Raw genomic sequence first — 7903 nt, 5'->3', positions numbered from 1 at the left:
CTTGGAATAAGATTGGACCCCGCTATCTTGTTGGGCAGCTTCTCAAACCTTGGAATAAGATTGGACCCCGCTATCTTGTTGGGCAGCTTCTCAAACCTTGGAATAAGATTGGACCCCGCTATCTTCATTTTCTGTTTCACATTGATTTTCGTGCGGTACTTTTTATCACAGCAACCGCCGAAAATCCAACTTTGCGGAGATATGACGTCGCAAATGGAACTAAGACTTGCTGAGCTTTAGCACTTAGTAGCGGATGTTCATCTTTTACTTATATTCAAAACTCATTTCCACGCTGCCAAATTTTTAAAATCTTGTCACAAGACAGCTGAATAAGGTTTTATTCTGCAGAGGTAAATTTAGATGGGACCTTAGCCTTGAATGGGTCTTGGATCCATGTAAAATTCTCCGTATCTTCTGAAAAGTAATTTTAAAACCAGTCACTGAGCTGTGTTAGGTGCTCCTCAAAAACAGATTTTAATTTGTGGGTCAGATCAACTTTATAGGATGTAATAAACTATTGTAACAGGGAGAAACAGTCTTTGTCACCGTCTTCATTCATTTTTGTTTCTCCAACTTTTTTCTGAAGGCTAAAACCTTCTCTGCGAGTTTCAGAATGTTCATGTTGCTTCCCTGCAGAGAGATTCAACATATTCAGTTTTTCGAACAGATCACGTAGGTTTGTCAATTTTGACAAAAATCCAAAAAGTTTTTAGTACATTCGTGTTCTTCTTTTTCGAGATAAAAGTAGAGTTCCTGTCGTAATTCGAACACACGGGATAATATATTCCCACAGGAGAGCCACCACGAGCTACAGTAGTACAACAAAAATGTGTACTTAGATTCCATATCCTCACACAGTTTTTTCTAAAAACCTCGTCTTCTGTGGCCGAGTTTTCTTTCATTTTTTTCAATTAGCTGATCGTTGAGGTCTTCAGCCATATGGTGGATTCTATGACTGATAGTATTATAGGATAAAGACACCTTTGAAAGATGTCTTCCTACAGATTCACCAACAGTAATGTTCACTATATTCACTGCAGCCGGTGAAATCAGTTATTCTGCGATGGTGTGAGGCTTTTTACATATCGCTACTCTACAATGCCATCTTGTAGGATGCAAGCAAAGGATTGCTTGTTTCATAAATATACATTTTTGTCCTTTTAATTCTTTTAACTTTCTGGTAAAATAATCACGGAATTGACTAGCCATGTCAGGATGATTGGATGAGTAGCGTTTTAGTTTACTTAGAAGCATGCCAAAACGTTTAGACATGATACACACTGCAGACATTCTTCATTATTGATATCTACCGAAGTAAAACCAAAATCTAGATAACTATCGTCATGTTTCTGTTTCGTCAAAACTTTGCTACTGATCTGTGGTTCGCCATCCTATTTTTCACTCCAACACTTCTTATGTTCAAATATCTTTCTAATTTTATGCACAAGGACTAAAAATCACCTAAATAACTCTCTGAACTTCGCCAGACTTCACAGACACTTGATCACAACTCTTCAATTATTTCGATTATTGACTGACCTGGAGAGTTGACAAGTATTTATATACAAAATATAAGAAACGAGGAAGTACAAGTAAACTAAAACATACCTCAAACATTCGAGAACATCGTGGAAAGGAATATAGCGCGATCTAATGTGAAAACTGTGAACTACCTCGAGCTAGTAGTTCGCGCTGCATCCGACAGATGCCAATATCGCTGTGTTTCCCTCGAAAATTTGAAATATCCTGCGGTGCCCCTGTGAGTTCGCCGCGGCGCAGAGTTTCCGAACTTATGCCTTATGGTTTACTTGGTAGAGAATATATTTAAAGTTAAAAGAGTATTTGAAAAAGGAACCAGCTGATGTTACACATTTAGAAAACGCCCACGCTATGTATTTATCAAGATTGTAATTGAAAGATTCATAAGTCAACATTATGAGTCGCAGTGGACAATCTGGTTTATGAGGTTTGGGAACGCCGTATAGTTGTGTGCCGGTCTTGTATAGGTAAGAATAGAGGTTGTCTGAGATTGTTGTTTGTTTTCATTTATATTAGCATATTATTTAATTGGTTTTCATGTGTTTTTGTTGTTTGTATTAATTTGAATTTATCTGTATGTGATAACATGCTGATTTTTTTGAAAATGTTTCTTTGTGTTAATTATAACTATAGCTTTGCCTTCATCTGCTTTCAGAATTTTGATGTTTTGTTTTAAATTGTTTATAGAATTAATATATTTCCGTGAGGCTTTTTTTCAGTTTTCTTTTTTGTGATTTTAGGGTATTTTTACTACTCATTTGGTACAGATAGACTAGTTACTTTGTACCAATAAAGAGTTATCACATAACACATTTTATTCTCAGTAAATTATCAATACAAATGACAGGCGTGTATTGCTATCAAGTAGCACCTTCCAGTTTTGATACAGTAATAATGCAGTTAACACTGTTATCGTGTAATATGATAAAGAAATAACAGAGTTGAAAGACAAATATTGTTATCATGTTATCACATTTGGTTTGATGAAGTTATAATACAGTTGATAGACATTGTTATCATGTAGCACATCCATTCTTGATAAAGTAGTAATACAGTTTCTGCTTGCACAAGTTAGCACACCAGATATTCTACAAAATATGTAATGATTTCCATCTAGGCCTAAAATAGTTGACTATACTTCATCAGCATAAATTTTAATTTTTAGTTGCGAGATTTAACTTTTGTAATTGTGTAGTATACTTATTACATAACCGCCGTTAACAGGATACTATGAACGATACAGTAGGAAGTACACAACACAAGTAAAATCCAAATAACTCGAATCACTTGGCAAAAATTTCAACAGTTTAATCGCTTACACGTAAGAAAAATAAATAGTATCACACCACAATGGAAGTGTTCGTATTCTTATTGAATCAGTTGAGATTAAGAATTAAGGCTCAAAGATTTTCTGATGCATTTAAAAAATCGACGAATGTGGAAGATAAAAATAATCCGACGAGGCGGATTTGAACCACCGACCTATGGATGTCTATCCTTCAACTACAGTCCACCGCTCTACCAACTGAGCTATCGTCGGATATTAAATATGTTGATAATAATTTAATTTGGTAAATTAGTATATATTATTATATTCAAATTAAGAAATAGATAACCCTATAACATATTTTATCGCCACGAAAAAATATGTCAATACTACCCACACGAAATTATTAAAACGTATCCGGTAATATCTGAATTATAACAGTTTTCTCTACCTTGTGCCCATGGTTTAGAAACATGGAAAATTCTCATTGTATGTAAACCACATTCGTTGTGTGATATATATATGTATTTAAATATTGCCACTGAGAAACTGGCATGGATTTTGCATTTGTTTAGCACTTGCAGCATTTCTCAAGGTCCTTTATTTGTAACATTTTCAATAAATTAGGATCTTTATACAGTTTTGTTTTATTCTACCTTTACGCAAAGTTCACCATTACAAAAATTATTATAGGGGTCACGGAAATAGCCTGGAGAGTCTCAGGAGGTAAGACAATGTAAAAGGTTAAGAACCACTGAATAATTCGATTTTCATATGTTATTTTATCAGTGATGTTCTTTCCTACCTCGCTGATGTCCTTTTTTATTTTGTCAATGTAGCCTTTCCATACTTATTCAGTCATATTGTAATAATCTGTCTGTACTTATAAAATAGTTTTACCGACTTTACCTTCAATAAGACTTAAAAACATTTGATTTAAATTCTTCCTTAAGTAGCACATATCTTTCTTGTAACTCCTCATCACGGATGGAAAACCTTATTGTATGTCAACTGACACTAGCTGAACTGTTATACTTATAGAACTAGTGGAACTAAAATGTGAAAAACTGCTTCTAACAACTAAAGGCTTGCAAGAAACAAGTGAACATAGGTTTCTAGCACAAGGAAAATATGGAAGTTACTCTTCTACTAAGAAGGAACTCTATATCTTATGGTGTGAAGATAATTGACATTAAGGAAGAGTGAACATGAGAAACTGAATTCATGCAGAGACAATGATTTGAGACTAAACTAGCTTCAACTAGCTACAGAGATAATGAACATGGTAGTTACTAACCAAATCAAACTTCTTGTGACAACAAGGACAGAGAAATACTCATACCAGAACTTTTTAAAAATAACTTCTCATCCAATAACTGGAGTTTAATAGAATCAAACACTAACTGCCTTCCCTCTAGTCTCACACTGCTAAATTAGGGACGGCTAGCACAGATAGCCCTCGAGTAGCTTTGTGCGAAATTCAAAACAAACAAACTCTGATGTTATTAATTCCGGAGTCGTACTTATATTTATTATTATTTTTAAGGTGTTCTATGTAATATTTTTTTTGACAATGATATTTATTAAACATGTGAATGCCTCACGTTTTATATACATTTTATTACAATCTACAGTTAGTAAGACTAGTTTCACACTCGTTTCGTTTTGATCACTGATACGATCATTGTAAAGCATACAAGTTCTTTACTATAAATAAATGGTTATTCAATGCAAATATTACATGTATTTGATTGCTTCCACCCTGTGACATATTGATAGTTTACACTGTGAGTAGATCTCACCAACATCATAGTGCTACTCCAGCGTAATGCATGTAAAACTACAAATAATTGTACTTTCCCAAAAATATTCGGGGGTTTTCACGGGGTTCAACCATTACCCTCCTGTTACGTATTATAATTTAACCTGGATGAGTTTCCGATATATTGTTACCTATTGGGTTTTCAATTAGTCGGAACTTTTAATTTTAATTTAGAAGTTAACTGAATATAAATATGTGTATAAACTCACAAACAATAGTGAGTCTTCTATCTGATCTGGAACTGAAGCTTTTTTGCGACGGTTCAGGAGAGTGAATTAATTCTATGTTGATACATTGTACACCTCTCTACAGCTAACTAGCTTGAACCACACGTAAGTTTTTCACCGAGGAAGATATCTAATGTTCTCGTAGAAATACTAACATCCGAGAAAGTTAAACGGTTTGTAATGCTTCAAATCTGTAAACGTTCCTAGTCAAATATCTGTAGTCGTCCGATTAATAAGCGTTCATCACAATTATATCTTCCTAGGTTTATAGTATACTCTCCTTAGCAGACCAACAATATCATTAAACTGTCTCTCTGGGAGTTGCGCGACTACCTTTTGTACTCATTAGGAGAGGCGTGCGACTCGTAATCTGAGGATCGCAGGTTCGCATCCCGGTTGCGCCAAACATGCTCGCCCTTTCAGCCGTGGGGGCGTTATAATGTTACGGTCAATCACACTATTCGTTAGTAAAAGAGGAGCCCAAGAGTTGGCGGTGGATGGTGATGACTAGCTGCCTTCCTTCTAGTCTTACATTGCTAAATTAGGGACGGCTAGCACAGATAGCCCTCGAGTAGCTTTGTGCGAAATTTACAAAAACAAACAAACAAGCATTAGGAGAGATTCTCTAAAGTTCGGTTGTCCTAATAATACTGTATTTACGTACAAGTATGCATTGTTGATTCTTAGGCTCTAGAACTTTCTACAAATTTAGAGAACAGGCGAGACTTTCGCAATATAACTATAACAATATACGTTACACGCATTTCTAAATGCATATTGAATTGAAACAAACATAGATATTAAAAAAAATGTATAGCAGTAAATTCGTGATAATCCGTTAGAGCTATCATCACAGAGTAGATTTGAATAAAGTATTATTGGGGTCACAGTTATCATTGAATGTGTCATGTTTTTCTGTTGCTATACTCATCAGATTTTCATTAAATAAAAACAAATATTTTTAAGTTTGTTTTTTAATTGTTTTATATTTGAAACTTGTTTTGGTTTGTTTGTTTTGGAATTTCGCACAAAGCTACTCGAGGGCTATCTGTGCTAGCCGTCCCTAATTTAGCAATGTAAGACTAGAAGGAAGGCAGCTAGTCATCACCACCCACCGCCAACTCTTGGGCTACTCTTTTACCAACGTATAGTGGGATTGACCGTACATTATAACGCCCCCACGTCTGAAAGGGCGAGCATGTTTGGCACGATGGGGATGCGAACCCGCGCCTTTCAGAGTACGAGTCACACGCCTGAATACACTTGTCCATGCCGGGCCATTTGAAAGCTGCTAATCTGTTTGGTAATATTTATCGGTTAAATCTGAAACATAATTTTTGTGGAAATTTCAATTGTTTTATTTATTGCTTAGTTATAAAAATACTGCCAGTTATTGTTGGTGTTGATGGTTTCCACGATTCAAATTTTGGGCATATACATTGCAAACTCCTTTGTAATAAGATTTGTGACAAACAAAGATAGGATTATTTCTCCCCCAGATACAGGTGCTTGTTGATATATGTTCATTACATAAAGTTTATTATTATTATACACAAATAATGTATGTTAATGACAGGCTTAGAAAGTTAATACTTTGGTTTTATGAATTCCAATTGTCTAAGTCTAAATTGTAGTATAAATTAACGGTAACCTGATATAGGATTTTATTTGTTGATTGGTTTTTGATGTAGAGTTATCTAAATATTATAAGCCCTTAAGAACTGTATATAAATACTTAATTTTCGAGTTAATGAAGGAGTCAATAGTGTTTAATTTAGATAGTTTCGAATATATTGGTTTTGCCATGTAGTGTACAGTCTAACGGTACTTAATATTTGTTGTTTAAAATGAGGTAACGTACTCACATGTATCTAGTAATGTGAAGGTTAGTTCTTCATTGTAGTGTTCTGTTACAATTATCTCGTGTGTTAAATAAACAATTCTCAAGTAGTACACTAGATGTCCTTATTGTTCTATTTTAACCGAAGTTATGGTGGCCGAATGTGGAAGAGTCGTCTGCCTGCATTAGGGCTACACGTCGTTGAATGTTTTCGTTTTTAAGTATATGTGGATGGCAAAGCGCATGTTAAAAAGTTTTACGTTTATGGGGACAGCTAAGAGTACGTTGAATATTTGTGTTTTTGTCTTGCTAAGCCACAAATGACGTCTTTGATTGGATTAAAATTAAAAGTGAGACATTTAAAATGCGCATTAGAAAGTTGTTTTTCAATCTGGCCGACAGCCAACATTAAAAGACTACATGTTTCGTTACCTAATGAGGGTAGAGAAATACTCAGTCTCTTCATGTTGGCTATTGGCCAAATAGGTTTGTTTTATTATTGTGCTTTTTGAACATTGTTTTCGGTTTTTTAACTTTTTAGGCACAAGTTTACTTCATCTTATTTTTTCAAAACCGTATTTTAATGGAACAATAGGGAATCATTAAGTAATATTACCACCGTTAGTATAAGATGCTATTAAATATCATGTGTGTGTGTTACTTCCTGGATGTTATGTTGCTACAACACTGTTATTTGAGAAGCTATAATTAATAAAGGCTGGAAAATTAAACATAAAAATACTATATTTAGAAATTATAAAACCACTCGGCGGACTCAGCAGATAGCCTGATGTGGCTTTGCTATAAGAAAACACACACATTATAAAAACAACTTATCAATACAGGCCTTAAACATTCGAGATTGTATCGGTCTGATTGTTAAGACAGCATTTCAATATATGACATATCAATTCTGTTGTATTATCAATAAAACAAAATAACTTGTGAATTGCTGTTTCGGGGAAGTCAAAAACTAATTAAATATAGTTCATATAGTAACTTTAAATAAAACAAAATAACTTGTGAATTGCTGTTTCACATGCTTTCAAGAGCATGTGACAAAAATCAGGGCTTAATTTCCCGCTGTGCCATGTCACCACAAGGTAACTTTAAATAAAACAAAATAACTTGTGAATTGCTGTTTCACATGCTTTCAAGAGCATGTGACAAAAATCAGGGCTTAATTCCCCGCTGTGCCATGTCACCAC

At 34.5% G+C, this 7903-nt stretch overlaps 1 non-coding gene across 1 annotated transcript; it reads right to left on the bottom strand.

Annotated features, from left to right (window-relative positions):
- Window positions 1-2993: 2993 nt before the first annotated feature.
- On the bottom strand, window positions 2994-3079 carry TRNAY-GUA (transfer RNA tyrosine (anticodon GUA)). Its single transcript is given in 2 exon segments — window positions 2994-3029; window positions 3043-3079. It is a non-coding gene; the product is annotated as a tRNA-Tyr (tRNA).
- Window positions 3080-7903: the final 4824 nt, after the last annotated feature.

The sequence above is a fragment of the Tachypleus tridentatus genome, chromosome 5 (assembly GCF_004210375.1).
Source record: "Tachypleus tridentatus isolate NWPU-2018 chromosome 5, ASM421037v1, whole genome shotgun sequence".
In the NCBI taxonomy this organism is placed as follows: domain Eukaryota; kingdom Metazoa; phylum Arthropoda; class Merostomata; order Xiphosura; family Limulidae; genus Tachypleus; species Tachypleus tridentatus.
This window is presented reverse-complemented; position numbering and strand designations above follow the sequence as displayed.